This window comes from Chiloscyllium punctatum, chromosome 11 (assembly GCF_047496795.1).
Source record: "Chiloscyllium punctatum isolate Juve2018m chromosome 11, sChiPun1.3, whole genome shotgun sequence".
Lineage (NCBI taxonomy): Eukaryota > Metazoa > Chordata > Chondrichthyes > Orectolobiformes > Hemiscylliidae > Chiloscyllium > Chiloscyllium punctatum.
Window position 1 is genome coordinate 33918602 of NC_092749.1, and position 17085 is coordinate 33935686.

At 41.5% G+C, this 17085-nt stretch overlaps 1 protein-coding gene and 1 pseudogene across 1 annotated transcript in view; one reads left to right on the forward strand and one right to left on the reverse strand.

The window, feature by feature from the left end:
- The window catches only part of fbxo11b (F-box protein 11b), a 164069-nt gene that overhangs the window by 65395 nt on the left and 81589 nt on the right, over nt 1-17085 (forward strand). The window lies entirely within an intron of this gene.
- LOC140482626 (RNA-binding protein, mRNA-processing factor 2a pseudogene) lies at nt 4811-7070 on the reverse strand (annotated as a pseudogene).

Below are 17085 nucleotides of genomic sequence, written 5' to 3' on the forward strand. Positions count from 1 at the left end.
TAAAAAAAAAGGCTTGAGAGCAAGACTTGGTTGGCTTAGGAAAGACAGGATGGAAGATGAGTGAAAAAGAGGATAAAAGTACTGATTCATGTGATTTTAGTGTGAGAATCTCTGGTTTCATGAACAGTGGGGTTGAGGTATGATCATCTTCAGCAAAGAACATGAACAACTTCTATTTAGGAGATGGAAGAAGAGATAAAGATGTTTGCAAGGAAAAGCAGAAGGTTATATTCACATTCTAGTAGCAGAGTTTTGACACAGGAAAACAGGGCCAGATCATGCTCACTGTGACCCAGTTGAGTTTGTCATTTTTTACTGTTATAATTTGTTTGGAAATCGCCTTCATTTTTTGTTCTGGTAATGCAACTATGTGATTTTGCAACCTAGATGCCTTATTAAAAATTGTTATATTTAAGCCATTTTACAGGATAGATTACCTGTGAGTAGCAAGATAATGGCTATGTCATAGAATCATACAGCATTGAAGCAGACCCTTTGGTCTAACCAGTCCATGCTGAGCATAATCCCAAAGTAAGGTAGTCCCACTTGCCTGCACTTGGCTTTCCAAACATTTTTATCCATGCACTTATCCAAATGTCTTTTAAATGTTGTAACTGTAGGTGCATCCACCACTTCCCCTGGAAGTTAATTCCACATATGAACCATTCTGTTGTTTAAGAGAAAAAGTTGCTCCTCACGTCTTTTTTAAAACTTTCTCCTCTCACCTTAACATATGTCCCCGAGTCTTGAAATCCCCCATCCTAGGGAAAAGACACTTGCAATTCACCATCCTATACCTGTCATGATTTTATAAACTTCTAAGTCTTTAACCTTTTTTATGCTGTGATCAAATTCTTAGTGTTTAACTGGAAACCTATTTCCTTCAATCTTTAAAAGCTTGGGACATGGTACAATGCTACGTGACAAATAAACTAGCATTTGCACTTAAATTTTAGGAGCGTGTAATTTGACTGTGTAAATTGAGGATTTATATTACATATGTGTATTTTATCTTGGCTTTTTCATGATATTACGACCTTCCTATTAATGACAATGCTATTACATAATGTGGATTGATGATCACATAGTTTATTTGAACCAAGGCGATGCTGTTTAACAGGGCAATGCCCTGTAACTTTAAGTTGCAGCAGCAATAATTTGTTGTCTATTAGAAGTTGAACTATATCCAGATAGGAGCTACCATTGGAAAAACCCACAAAAGTAACAGTACTATTCTATGACAGCACATTGTTAACGTAACATTCATTCAGATGTGTTTTTTTCTTAAGTTGATGTGAACCTGTCTTGTTTACGCCCAAGAGGCTGCAGGTTACTTTGGCTTATTTTAGGGAAAAATATGAAAATGATGGTTTGGCTGATAATTTACGGAGGGAGATCTTTGTGAAGGCTCTGAACTTGTGGAAAGATGACTGATCTAAACATGGCTGTGAACCTTAATTTCTGCAAATGTCAAAAATCTCTCCGTTTCTAAAAATGGTAAGATCATAAATAGAGGTTGATACACTTGTGTGTCTGCAGAATTCATGAGGTTAATTTTGGCTAAACTATATTCTGTTCTGTAGCATGCGCTATTTTAACAGTCTACCAGGATATCATTGAAACTGTACCTGTTAATTGCTTGTAGGGCCTGTTGATACAATTTAGTTTTGAAGATAATGAAAAACAGAATATATGTGCTCCAAGTCTTTTAAAATGCATGCTCTAAGACTGTGCGACTTATTTGCAATCCTATATACTCATCTCTGTTGTAATTAGGACATTAGACTCTGCCTATTCAGGATTTTCTAAAGCCGCATGAGAAAAAGGGAACTGTGGTCTGGAAAGAAAACACATGTATTGCTGCCACCATGTGAAACTTAAGAGTGGCTATTTATCATTTCATGAGATGTGTCTAATATCGTGTTGCTTACAATGAAGATATGAACAACATGCAGTAGATTTTTAAAAAAAAGTAAATTCCCAAGAACTTTATTTCTGCAAGTAATTACAGTTACTGAAAGTGTATATCTCAGGATCAAATCACTTTATCAATAAAAGCAGTGTTTTTGATTTTGAGTTCTCTTTTGTCCTAACTAAGTTCTACACTGATCTCCATACAGTTAAATGCATTTTAAGACAATGGGAAGGTTCAGTGGGCATAACCTGGTATGACACACAGATAGACAGCTGATTCAAACAGCATTTTTACCTCTCTGTTCACAGCACAGTAAAATTAAATCCTTTAAAGACCTTCAATAGTTGCAACAATCATTATTTTGAATAACCAATCCCAGACTTGGACAATATTTAATTCCAGATCCTGGTTTGTATCTCAAATAAAAAAATTAATAATTTATTAAATAGGCAATCTCTTTAGAAGAGAAAAAAGACAAGGTAATCTAATGAATGTCTATTCCTCAAATCTGAAACTTTTGTTTTCAGCCCCCATTCTCTCTTGACTGAGAGACAAGCAAGCACAGTTAAGGGATAAACAATAGAAAATAATAAAACTGGCCAGAGTTCTTAAATAGTAGCATGATTTTCTGGAAATGTTGATCAGGGCACCATTTCAGTTTACTTAGGTAAATGTTGTAATATTTAGCTTTTGGAAGACTGAAAGAGTAGAAAGCTGTTGAGACAGGGAGCTTTCAAATCATTATGCTGTGTCATCAGCAGCCAAACTCCTCATCACAGAAAAAGTGCAAAAAAGGCAACTTCTGATTATCTTTTCCCGAGATCTCGATTATCGTTCAGCACTTACTGTTTGCTTGAAAATATGGTCTTGGAATCAATTTCCAGGTACTGACCTAGTTAATGACTGACTTCTGTCTATTTAAACACAACATTTTTCCTGAGGATGCATTGGAGAAGCTGGGATTATACTCCATAGGCAAGAGAAGTTGAGGAGATTTGGTACTGGTTATCAGAATCATGAGTATGGGTATAATGGCTAGAAACTTAGAATTGGTGGAAAGATCAAGAATCAGATGACACAGATTTAGTGATTTAACGAACCAAAAACAGCAAGAAAATACTTTATACATCTGAAATCTCCTGCCTGAGGTTGCTGTGCCTTTAGGAACTCTTTAAACAAAAATCAGCCTGTAACTAACCTTCTCCCCTGTCCTCTCAAACAAAACCTAGTTTGGTCTGTTCCTTTTCTTACCACAGTGTTTCCCAAAGTCCACAAATTATCTTTAGCTCACCATTCTCAGTTCACAGCTCCAAGGCAAATTTAATGAAAGAATAAAGGTAATGAAAAATCTACAAGAGGTCGAAATGAGCAGGTCTTCCACTATGAAAGCGTTTTAACTGCCAAAACTGCATGTTACCCTTTAATTTTTTTAAAAGCTGTTTAAGAGAGCAATTTTCTTGGGTAATTTTAGCAGGAAATGAGTTGTTTTTGTTGTCTTCTGGCTATTACATAAACAAAAGAGAAATTTTCATGGTATGTTGTTGTGGAAAAGTTGACTGTACTTTAAATGTGAAGAGGCACATAATCTTAAACTTTCTTTTTTGATAAGTTTATAATAGTGAAGTGAGGAGTTTTTTATATTTATACTGTGATCTGTCTCTTAATTAACTTTTAGTAGTAAGCATCGATATTGAGTTATCCTGGAACAGTGTTTTTGAGGAATAAGACTGGGCTAATGCTACATTTTGAGCAAAACGTGTTGATTTTAGGTAACTTCTGAGTCTTAGATTGTTGAAAGGACAGACATGACCTTTAGTAGGGTGGTCTGCTCTTCCTGCCAGATGTTGGAGATCAGGGAAATTTTGAAGGTCCTTGGAGGGAAAGTCCCTGCAGGATGTGTGTTTGGTTGTGAATCCTATCAGATTGCATAGAATGTTTGGAGTGGGAGTTAGTGGCGATGAGTTTACAAGAGCAAGGGAGTGTGCTCAATGGTAGTTTCAGGAAGGTGGAGACACCACAGATAGAGTCGGGTACATGGTTGACTGCTAGGATTGATAAGGTGAGGTAGTCAGGTAGTATAGAAATCTCCTGTGGCTATCCCCATCTCAAACAGTTATGCTGTTTTGGATGCTCTTGGCGAAGCTGGCCTCTCAAGGGACTATTATACTGACACAGGTTTCTAGTACCATAACTGGCTCTACTGTAATGAGGGATATGTTGGGTTCCAAGCAGTTGATTTGAAATAGGAGACTCTTGAGTCTGCGGCACAGACATTTCTGCAGCCATGAGCAAGACATCAGGATGATATGTTGCCTCTCTGGTGCTGTTAGCTTCCTCCTTGAGATTATTACATGTTTGATGCAACTGCATTACATCAGCTTATGTGAACAGCCACAATTTACTTGAGCAAGTACAGGCTTTTGGAGGGTCACTTAACACACTTTGTGATGCTTGTGGAACATGTCAAGCGAGGCTCTCTGAACAAGGGAACTGTTCTCCCTTTGTACAGAGTTTTACATCGCAGTCAGTCATGCATGCAAGACACAACCCCCTGCCACTCCCCCACAGTCACATGCCACCCAAAAACAATGTAAATGTCAAAACAATAGTTACAGAGTGTGATTAGTAAAACACCCCACTCCAGGACATCCAATTTCTTACATGTCAGCAGAACAAATTAACCCTTTTACCATCTCAATCCCTCCTTTTTATCATTCCATGATAACTGACACAAAGACTACCAGTTTATTCATAAGCATCTGACAGCCAGTATTTAAGCAAGTTATTGACGCACAACATACAATGATTATAACAACAAGAGTTTCTATTCCATGCAATAGATAGGATCCCCAGGATCCTCCCATGTGGAAAAAAAAGTGTTCACCAGTAAAGTTCTTAAATCCACAGATCCACTTGACCACTGCATTCCCCTCCAGGTTGTGTGGAAGCGAGCCAGTTACCAAAGTCTCCTTCAGTAAAGTTCAACCTGAAAACAAAATTCAGTCTGGCTCTGGTCAATTCTGAGGTGTACAGTGGATAGGGAGCCCAGGCCTCTGGAGATGTAAGGATCAGTGCTGTTCCTGCAAGATCATAGGGGTCCTGTGCAATGAAGTGTGCTCCCAAGGCAGAGTGCATAATTGTGGGGTTAGGTTTAGCCATCAGTTTGCTTTTCACCATCTTTGTGTTTACTGTTGCAAATTCCAAATGGGAGAGTCTGAGAATTTTCAGGATCAAATTGAATGCCGTTTAATGCATTCTTTATTGGTTCTACTCCCACTCTGCTATCAAATGTAACAAAGCCAACTGGCTATTTTGATGGTAGCTTTATCAGTGAACCTTCATATCCCTTAAATGGTTGAAAGAGCAGGTAAAGCTCACGTGGTTTAATATCCATTGGAAGGCTGCTGACAAAAAGCCTTCACTGTTGTTAGCTTCATCACTTTTTTCCTGCTCGTGACTCGGAGCTGATTGAATCCGTTGTGTCCTCCTACTCCGGGCAGGCGGTGCTGGTGCTGGGAGAGCAAGAGGGATTGCCAGAATGGGTGTGATATGTTCCAGGGTCAATTGTCTATCAGAAGCACTGAGCAAGGTTCCGAGGAACGTGACTTGGTGCTGAGTGTGCAGTGGGTAACATTTCCAGGGGGCCGGATTAGTGGAGTGAGACTTGGATCAGGTTGTGGAGGGGTGGGTGATGGTTTGAAGATGTGCTTTACCTGTGAATTGAGAAACCTCAGAGACCATGTTAACTGCTGAAAGTATCTTTGCATTTCCTCTCCCATTCTCTCCTTGCCAAGGTGTGTACCAGTATGAAGACAGTTGATAAGCATTGTTAACAAAGCATCAGGTATACAAACTTGGTGAACTGGAGTGATCAGAGGTCTTTTGATGCAGAGTGTGAACACTTGAGTCTTCCATATTTGTTTTCTCTGGGTCTGGGCATCCCCCTGTAAATGCTGCATAGTGACATGTCTGGTATGCCTGTTGTTTTCGAGGCAGGTGATCGATTCAGCACCTGCCGATTCATAGAGAACACAATAGAATTGCGGTCTTTGGCAGCTCGACCAGCTCTGGCATTGCCAGTGCTGATGTCCGTATTGTCCATTACATGGGCAGCACATTTAATTATGGAAAATTGCTTGAGGAGGAGGATGGCTTTGAGATGATTTTGGACATGTCGTGAGTTCAGAATAGGTGTCCCTGAGGAAGTCAGAAATCCATGTTGTGACCATAGCTGGTCATCTGTGTCAATATTTTGAAACATGATTGGCAGACTAGACATGTCAGGAGGTACCTCCATTTTATTCCCACCTGATAGTCGGGCTTGGCGTTTCAACCCTGATTCCTTATTTTGCCTCTCTGTTTTTCTCCACTCATATCATAATCCTAACACTAACTCTTCAGCATCTACCAAGGCTTAGGGTTTCCCTCATGATCGCACACTCTAATCCCTCTTTGGCGTGAGTTATTGGCCTGTTTTGATTTATTCATTATTTCCTCAGCAGTCTTCCTCCACGCAGACATTAAAGTTTTCCATTTAGTCCCCGCATTCCTTTTCCAAATTGCCTCCTCTGCTTTTAAACATTTATCGATGTCCCAAAGTCTTCCTATCGGCCAAATTTCATTTCCCAATTTTTGATTTAAACATCCTGACAGGTGCCTGAACCGTTCCTAATTTTTGGGGTCATCCTGATGAAAAGGGGTTCCGACACCTGACTTATCCAGTATCTGTCCCTTTTTAAAGTCTCAACTTCCTGACTTATCCTTGTATACTAGTCCAGTGTCCTCAGTCTCCACATCCACTTCAGAGTTCTGACCTTTGCGTGGGGGATTTCCCAGTAACTGGCCTAAAGCAGTGATTGAGACGGACACAGTAGTTATCCTGTACCTTATGTGCTATATTCCGGGGCCTCAAATCCCACTATTAGTGGACCCTAGCCTCTGAATTTCAGGGGGTCTGTAACCTCCCTTTCAAATAACTTATAGTTCTGAGAATTCTAACCTCCAAATTCCAGGGGGACTCAAACCTCACTGGGAGGAACTGGTTGGCATAAGTTATCTCTGAGATTCTGTCACTACAGAGTCCTCTGGGATGAGGGGTCGACTGAGTGATAGGTTAGTGAGAGAGATCAAGGTAAATCTTACCTTGTGGGCCCATTGTCTCACATTACCGTCACACAGGCGATCACTTATTCAGTCTGCTTAGAAGCTCCATATATGTGGAATCCTAGTCTCATTGCCAAATGTTAGGTTCCCTTCTTTAGATTGTTACATGCTTGATGCAACTACAATACGCCAACTTCTGTGAACAGTCATGATTTATTTCAGCAAGTACAAGCTTTTGGAGGATCACAGTGCTCTTTGTGATGCTTGTGGAGCATGTCAAGCGAGTCCCTCTGAATAAGGGAACCATTCACCCTTTATATAGGATTTTACATCACGGTCCGTGATGCGTGCAAGGCACAACCCCCGCCACTCCTCCATAGTTACATGCCACCCAAAAACTATGTAAAGTGATTAGGTTATTCCTTAAAGCAGTGTGAGATTAGCTTATTCCTTAACGCAGTATTTACGGAGTATGATTAGATTGTCACATTCTGCCTGCAAGACTGAAAAACGTGACCCCCGGGACATCCAATTTCTTACATGTCAGCAGAACAAATTAACCCTTTAATGTCTCAGTGCCAGAGTCAGGCATGTCTCTGATGGTATGTGCAGAATATTACGAGAGGGGATAGTAACTAGCAGGAGATCATTGTTCATGGTGGGGATACATCTGATGCTGGTATAGTTGAGGTGAGGAGCTAGTCAGATAAGGGCATGCTGGAGCAAGACAGAGAATGAAGTGAAACTGATAAATTAAACTGCATTTATTTCAGTGCAAGAGGCCTGACAGGTAAGGCAGATCAACTCGGGGAATAGTTGGCATCATGGGATTAGGATATTCTAGCCGTTAGAGAAATGTGGTTCAGGGAGGGGCAGAACTGGCTGCTTAATGTTCCTGGGTGCAGATGCTATAAGAGGAGGTGGGGAGAACAAGAGAGGAGGAGGAGTAGTGCTTTTGGTTAGGGGTAACATTACCGTTGTGCTTAGGGAGGATATTCCTGGGAGTACATAGTGAAGATGTTTGGGGGAAACTGAGAAATAAAGGGGTGATCACCTTGTTGGGATTGTATTACAGGCAGGAATTTGAGAGGCAACTACGTAAGGAGATCTCAGATATCTGGAAGACAAATTGGAAGTGTAGTGGACAACGAAGAAGGTTACCTTGGAGTACAACGGGATCTTGATTAGATGAGCGAAAGGGCTGAGTGACAGATGGAATTTAATTTAGATAACTGTGAGGTATTGCATTTTGGGAAGGCAAATCTTAGCAGGACTTGTACATTTAATGGTAAGGTCCTAGGGAGTGTTGCTGTACAAAGTGACCTTGGAGTGCAGGTTCATAGCTCCTTGAAAGTGGAGTTGCGGGTAGATAGGATAGTGAAGAAGGCGTTTGGTATGCTTTCCTTTATCGGTCAGAGTATTGAGTGCAGGAGTTGGGAGGTCATGTTGCAGCTGTACAGGACATTTGTTAGGCTACTTTTCGAATATTGCTTGAAGATATACAAGGATGTTGCCAGGGTTGGAGGATTTGAGCTATAGGGAGAGGCTGAACAGGCTGGGGCTGTTTTCCATCGAGCGTCGGAGGCTGAGGGATCACTTTATAGAGGTTTATAAAACTGAGGGGTATGGGTAGAGTAAATGGACAAGTCTTTTCCCTGAGGTGGGGGGAGGGGTGGGCTTGTCTAAAACTAGAGGACACAGATTTGCAGTGAGAGGGGAAAGAAATAAAAGAGACCTAAGGGGTAACTTTTTCACACACAGGTGCATGTGTGGAGTGGGCTGCCAGAAGAAGTGGTAGAGGCTGGTACAATTACAGCATATAAAAGGCATCTGGATAGGCATATGAATAGGAAGGGTTTGGAGGGATATGGGTTTGATGCTGGTAGGTGGGACTAGATTGGGTTGGGATATCTGGTTGGTATGGGCGAGTTGCAACCGCAGTTGGGGAAAATCGGCAGGGTGAGACAGAGGCTAAACCTAGCACACGTTTCTATCATTGTGCTAATGGCTGTCTTGAGAGCGATTCAAGAATTTTGTGCCTTTCACACTATTTGTGTTCTCTTGGTTGATATTTGTGTAGCTGAAGTCCCCTAACTATTGTTGCCTTTTCATCTGCACTGAGGTTTGTTTACACGTTTGATCCTCCAGCTCACTCAGTATTTGGGGATCTCTTGTGCACACACATCAATGTGTGGCTGTCTTTTGTTATTTGTGGTCTCCTTTGATACTTCATTTAGTTTAACATCCCTCCTCACAGTTATAAATGATTCTTGAGAACATAATGCTAACCTTTTTTTTATTCCCTTCTCTATCTTGCCTAAAATTCGTATATCCAGAGATGGTAAACTGCCATCTTCGCTTCGAATGAAGTCAAATTTCTGTGATAGTATTGATATTTTTTTCCCCTAAACTTGTGGGACTTGTGGTCGCTGGCTTGGTCAGCATTTATTGCCAGTCCTGAGTTGCTGTTGAGAAGGTGGTGGTCAACTGCCTTCTTGAGCAAAAGCAGTCCTTGTGCTATAGGTAAATTGACAATGCTCGGAAGGAGGGAATTGGAGGAATTTGACTCAGGAACACCAATATTCACATTATACATTAACGATCTGACAAAGGAACTGAGGGCATTGTTGCCAGGTTTACAGATGACAGATAGATGGAGGGACAGATCGTGTTCCAGAAGTGGGGAGGCTGCAGAAGAATTTGGGCAGGCTAGGAAAATGGGCAAGAAGTGGCAGATAGAAGAATAGAGGCGTAGAGTATTTTTCTAAACCAGGAAAGACTTTGGAAATCAGAAGCACAAAGAGACTTGGAAGTTCTAGTTCAAGATTCTCTTAAGGTTAACGTACAGGTTCAACGGTGGTGAGGCAGTAGAAGGCTCTGGTCAGACTGTATTTGGAATTTTGTGAGCAGTTTTGGGTCCTGTATCTAAGGAAAGAAGGTAAAAACAATGACTGCAGATGTTGGAAACCAGATTCTGGATTAGTGGTGCTGGAAGAGCACAGCAGTTCAGGCAGCATCCAAGTAGCTTCGAAATCGAAGTTACTTGGATGCTGCCTGAACTGCTGTGCTCTTCCAGCACCACTAATCCAGAATCTAAGGAAAGAAGTGCTGGCATTAGAGGGGCTCCAGAGGAGATTTATGCGAATAATCCTAGGGATGAAAGACTTGTTGTATGAGAACTTTGAGTCTGTATTCAATGGAATTAAGGAGGATGGGGTGACATTTGTTTGAAACAGAGAATACTGAGAGGCCTGGTTAGAGTGTATGTAGAGAAGATGTTTCAATGAATGAGAGAGACTGGGACCCAAGGGTACAGCCTCAAAGTGAAGGGATAACCCTTTTGAACTGAGGTGAGGAATTTATTCAGCCAGAACGTGATGAATCAGCAGCACTCATTATGACAGAAGGCTTTGGAAGCTAATTCATAGGTTCTTGATTAGTAAGGGGTTCAAGGGTTACAGGGAGAAGGCAGGGGAATGGAGTTGAGAAACAGATCAGTCATTACTACTGAATGGTGTAGCAGACTTGGGGGGCCGAATGGCCTAATTCTGCCCCCATCTCTTCCAAGTCCAGGGTGGTGAGTGGCTTGGAGGAGAGATTGTTGGTGGTGGTCTTGCTATTTATCTGCTGCCCTTCTAGATGGTAATGGTTGTATGTTTGGAAGGTGCTGTCTAAGGATCCTTGCTGTGTTTCTGCAGTGCATCTTGTAGATCGTATGTACTGCTGTTGAGTCAATGCTGGAGGGAGTGAATGTTTGTGGATATGGTGTCAGTCAAGGGAACTGCTTTGTTCAGGAAAGTGTCAAGCTGCTTGACCAAAAATGACTGCACTCATCCAGTCATGTAGGGATTATTTCATTACACTCCTGACTTGTGCCTTATCGATGGTGGACTGGTTTTTGGATGTCAGGAGGTGAGTTACTTGGTGCAGTGTTTCTCATTGCTGACTGCTCTTGTGGCTACACTATTTATATGGCTAATCCAGTTCAGGTCCTTGTCAGTGGTAAACCCCAGAGTGTTGATAGTGGGAGATTCAGTTGTGGTAATGCTATTGAATGGGGTAGTGGCTAGATTGTCTGGCCGTTGTATAGCATGAATGTTATTTTCCAATTGTCAGCCCAAGACTGGATACTGTCCAGCTTTTGCTGCATTAGGACATGGACTACTTCCCTATCTGAGGAGTTAATAATGGTGTTGCACGTTGTGCAGGCATTGGTGAACACGTGCACTTATGGCTTTTATAATGGACAGAAAGTCATTGAAGTAGCTGAAGGTGTTTGGCCAATGACCCTACCCTGAGGAACTTGAGACTTTGCAGGGATGTCAGGGCTGATTTTGTCATGGTTGTTTCTGGTGCCTGGGTTGATACCAGGAGGTCCATCCCGGTTTTGTTTCATTCTTCCAAACTTTGTAAAAATTGGTAGAACTGAATGGCTGATTAGTCCATTTCAGAAGGTAGTTAAAAGTCAACCACTTTTTGTGATGGGTCTGAAGTTACAGGTTGTGCAGACCAAGTAAGGACAGTAGTTTTTCTTCCCTAAGAGCTGAATTCCAAAGGTGAAGTGAGAGTAACTGCCCTTGACATCAATGGAATTTAATAGAGTGTAGCATGAAGGAGCCATTGTTTAAACCAAGCTTGTAATGAGGTCAGGGTTGATGTAACTCAAACTGAGTGTCTGAGCAGGTGCTGTTTGATAGTCCTGTTGATGACACCTGCCATCACTTTTTACTGATTGTAGAACCCGTGTAGCAGTAACATCCTTTACGATGTGACCAGCTTGATCAGTAGTTCTGCTGTTGAATCACTCTTGGTGGTGGCCATTGAAATCTCCTACTTCGAGCATATGCTGTATCAGTACCAACCTTGGTGTTTCCTCCAGATGTGACTCAAAAAGATTATTTGATTCAATAGCTGAGGAATGTGGTGCCAGTCAAATGGACTGCTTTGTTCTGGATGATGTCGAGCTTCTGCAGTGAAGATGGATCTGGGCTCATTCAGGCAAGTGGAGAGTATGTGGCAGTTAGCAGGAGGTTTCCTAGCTTGTGTTTGACCTAATTCCATGAAAGGTGATGGTGTCCAGAGTCAATGTTGGGGTCACTCAGGGCAACTCCCTTCCAACTGTATGCCACTGTTTCCCCACCTCTACTGGGCCTGTCCTTTTGGTAAGACTGTCCATGTACAGGAATGTTGATGGTGATCATGTTGTCTGGGATACTGATTGGAAGATATTCACTAGTATGTCAGCCTGTACTTTGACTTGTCTGTGAGATAGCTTTCCCTATTTTGGTACTAGCCCCTGTATGTTAGACTTTGTAAGGTTGACTGGGCTGATTTTGTCATTGTTTCTGGTGCCTAGTTTGATACCAGGAGGTACACCCAGTTTCATTTCTTTTTCCAGACTTTGTAGCAATTAGTAGAACTGATGGCTGGATAGTCCATTTCTGAAGTAGTTAAGAATCAACCATATTGTTTTGGATCTGAAATTACATGTAGTCCAGACCAGGTAAGAACAGTAGGTTTCCTTCCCTAAAAGAAATTAGATAGGTATTTCTGACAGTCGACAGTAGTTTCAATGTATCCATGGAGCAGCATGCTGGCTCAGTGGTTAGCACTATTGCCTTAGTGCCAGGAACCCAGTTTTGATTCCCACCTTGGGTGACTGTCTGTCTGTGTGGAGTTTGCACATTCTGCGTGTGTCTGCGTGGGTTTCCTCCAGGTGCTCCTGTTTCCTCCCACTTTGAACTCAGTGCTGAGATTAACTGTCGGTCAGAAGCACTGAGCCAGGTTCCCAGGAACCTATCACAGCACAATCCAAAGATGTGCAGGTTAGGTGAACTGGCCATTAGGCTAAATTGCCCATTGTGTTCATGAATGCGTAGGTTAGGTGCATAAGTCTAGGGGAAGTGTAGAGTCTTAGGGTCATGGGTCTGGGTGAGTTACACTTTGGAGGGTCATTGTGGACTTTTTGGGCGTAAGGGCCTGTTTCCATATTGTTAGGATTCTATTCTAATCTGTGTACATTAATTCTAGATTTTCCTATGTTTTGCTGACATGTGTCTTGTTTTTATTTGTTATAATACTTATTTGTGTATATAACTTAGTGCTGCTGATTGTCTGTCCTGTACAATTTTTAACCTGTTTCTGACTTTGTGTCACTCATTGAGTTCTGCCTCCCTTTCCCTGCTCTGAATTTCCCCTCTAGTTTCCATCACCCTATCAATCCACTTCAAACTTGCCTAGCAGTACTAACAAATCTCCTTGTGTGGGTACTTAGCATGGAACTGTTCAGGTGTCCAGCTACTGCAGGTCCCATCTTCTACAAACCAGCGTATTATGACAGCTTCATAGCTTGTATTCAGTCACTCATTTCCCTATTTCTGTGCCATCAGCATATGGGACTGAGAGTAATCCTGATACTATTGGTTTCAGGACATTATGACTGTTGGTACCAATAGGATCTGGTACTCTGGACATGACTTCTGGACGTGACTTATGATCTCAAATGATAGTGCTAGCTGGATCCCAGACTGAAACCTGGCTCAATGGATCTTTTTTGAAGTTTTAGTAAATGCAGAGGTCGTTCACTGACACATAGTTGCATTAGTCTATAGAGTTTTTTAAACAAAAGTTCATTGTCAGTTGATAATGAAAAAAGACATAGTTATCTTGATAAAACTGACAGCTTGAAAGATTGTAATAATCGCAACAAAATAAATTCTCATTCCATTTCTCAGTATACACACTGTCATGGATACTCAAATCTAGAGAAGTTATCCCTCTCCATCTAACGCTTAAATTTGACTTTTATTGATTCTGTCCAGTTCTTGACTCTCAAATGCAATCAACCAAAATGGAGAGCTTAGATTTCCACAGCTCAGTCGCACACCGATCTACCAAACATACTCAGTATGGATGTTGCACAAACTACATTTTTCTAAAGAGGTAGTTGCTTTCCCTCAAATTTCCCTTTTCTTTTTCTAAGAAAAAAAACAGGTGCAACACAGCAATGGCAGTTAGTCATTTCTGCAGCATAGATGTGTGATGCGTATTGAGATCTTGTAGAATCCCAGACATAATCGATACTGAGGGAGCTGGCTAGGAAATTGAAGATTACAATGGGCAATTCGTCTACACCAAAGTTTCCCTTTAAATTGAAAAGTTTGGAGGATTCCCTGCAGTTAAGTAAACAGTTATCAGAAAATGTTAAACTATTAACAACCTTGTGTAAATTCTGGGTAACTAATATTGAGTGCACAACTTTCCACATCCATATCCCCAAACGCAATATCCCCAACCTTGGAACTTGGACTGATACTGTCTGCCCCCCAAACCCATTCTCCCTTTCTTTCTCCCTCACCGCGCCCCCCCCCCCCTCTTTTCCCCTTCCCTCCCTCCCTCTTTTTCCCCCCCACCCCACTAACCGTCCATTAACAGTTCAGGAGTCCATTCTCTAACACTTTGGGTTTTGATGTAGAGGTGCCAGTATCAGACTGGGGTGGACAAAGTTAAAAATCTCTCAACACCGGGTTACAGTCCAACAGGTTTGTTTGGAAGCACTAGCGTTTGGAGCGCTGCTCCTTCAGGTAGCTGTGGAGCAGGTTCATAAGACGCGCAATTAATAGCAAAAGATCTCACTGGGTTATGTTACTGTCTGACATAGTAGGTTACGTGATGTGCCACTGTTTTGAAATGCAAACTCTCAAAATGATATTCGCATATAATTCAGATCCTTTTTTCTCATAAATGAGAGCAGTGCAGGGATTGGAAAGGGGAATTGTCATGTAGAAATTCACTGCAGAAAAACAAATTGGCTAAAGGTTGGATGGATTAAAGAAAATTAGGGAGGGAAGTAGAATGAGCATATAAAGAGAAATCTTTTCAGGCTGTTCACTGTATGATGTAATTTTTAAAAGTAATTAATTCATGCGATGCCACTGGCGAGGCCAGCATTTTTTGCTGTCCTGAATTGCCCCAAGGCATATTGCTGTGTCTGGAGTCACGTGTATACCAGATCCATTTAAGACAGCAGGAGTTGTTACTGGTTTCTCACATGTAATACATGTACCATTGTCAACCAATTCTGTCTTTGCGTTTCACATCTTGATTGGGAAGAATACTAACAGCAGATGCTAGATGTCCCAATGTAAATATCATGCCCTTGTTTCAACTCTGCGTGTTCAGATTTGAAGGCTGTAAGCGTTAAGAGTAGGGAAAGAGTTAATTTTTTGTAGGTTTTCCACCCACAGAATTACAGGAAATGATTTCTTTGTCAGATGAGTGTAAACCAGTCCAGGCAGGGTGATGAGGTTGAGAAGTGACTGGTAGGGGTTAGACGATCTAAAGCTTGCACTTTAAGATTTACAACAGAATTCCTGAATTTGAAGTTTTATTTTCAGTTTCATGCTGTCAGTATTTTGTAGGCCCGAAGGAACAAATTCAGGATTTGTTGTCTTCTATGTCTGTTGTACTCCAGTGTTGAAGGTGAGTTAAAGAACTGTCTTTTGAAAAAAACTCTATGCTGTACAGGTGTTTATTTTTAGGTTACTTTTATTTTTTTTGTTTTGCTTTGCTGTTTTTCCTCGGACCGTCGCTCGCAGTAGAAAGTAGAATTGGGCAGGGAGCATTTGGAGGCCTTCTGATTCTGACCAAAGCATTATTATTTATGTAACCTGGGACTGAGAGTTTGGGTAGGCTATTCAAATTTACGATCCACCAACCTAGCTGTTAGTCATTAGGGGTGATTTTTGTGTGCTAAATGCATTGAGATCGTAGAAACCTTCCTTATAAGCGCATTTGAAATTTCACTATCAGGCGCACAGTTAAAATGAATATTGGTCATGCAACTGAATTCATTCCAGCTCAAGTTGCTGAACAGCCATCAACTGTTGTTCATGTACAGTATTTCCCCCGTAACTGTAGTTGGCTTGATTTGTAAAGGCAAAACGGTGCATATTATAGCAAATGGAAATCATATTTGAAGTGGAGAAAGTTAGTCATGTGAATATTGTTTGAAACAGCTAGCCTAGGCATCTAAAACTTAGTGTCGCCTGTTTTGTAACTCCAGATGAAACAAGTGAAATTGCCACAGGATCTTGGTTTTTAACCTGAAGTGTACCATTCCTATAGATCTTATTTATAAGAGAGCAATTGTTAAGTAAGTTTGTCAAGGCAGCTGTTTTGATGTCTATGAAGAGTTGCAGTACACCACATGTGATGTTGAGGGGAATTCCAGAGTAGAGCTGAGGTGTGAACTGAGTAACTGCCCTTGACATCAAGACTGCATTTTGATCAAGTGAGGCTCAAGGACCCCTCGCAAAATTTGAGTTGATGGGAATGAGGGAAATCTTTCTGCTGGTTGGAGTCAGACCTGGAATGAAGAAAGATGATTGTGGCAGTTAGAGGTCAGTTGTCTTAGCACCAGGAGATTTCTGCAGGGGTTTCTCAGAGTAGTGTCCTTGGCCCAGCCATCTTCAACTGCTTCAATTACCTTCGCTCGATCGTAAGGTCAGTGATCCACATCTGGAGCGCTGTGAGCAGATATGGTCCTCTTAATTAAGGAAATATGTAATTTAATTGGAGGCAGTTCAGAGAAGGTTAACTAGGATGATCTCTGGTATGGAGGGATTGTCTTCTGCATGAAGGCTAAACAAGTTTGAGCTCTACTCATTGGGGTTTAGAAGAATGAGAAGTAATCTCATAGACTTATTTAGGATTCTTAAGGGGCTTTACAAGATAAATGCCAAGAGAATGTTTCTCCTTATGGGAGAGTCTAGGACCAGAGGACATAATCTCAGAATAAAGTGCCAATTTAAGATTGCGGTGAGGAGGATCATTATCTGAGTTGAAAGTCTTGGGGACTCCTTGCTACGGTGTTGTGGGGTTAGAGTTCTTGTACATAATTACAGCTGAGAGAAGATTCTTGATCTGGAAGGGAATAAAGGATTCTGGGTAGAATGCCAGAAACTGAAAGTGAGGATCAGTCATGATCTAATCGAATGGTGGCGCAAGCTCAAGGGGCTGAACAGCTTGCTCATGGACTTGTTTCTCATGATATTACAAAGTGGGAT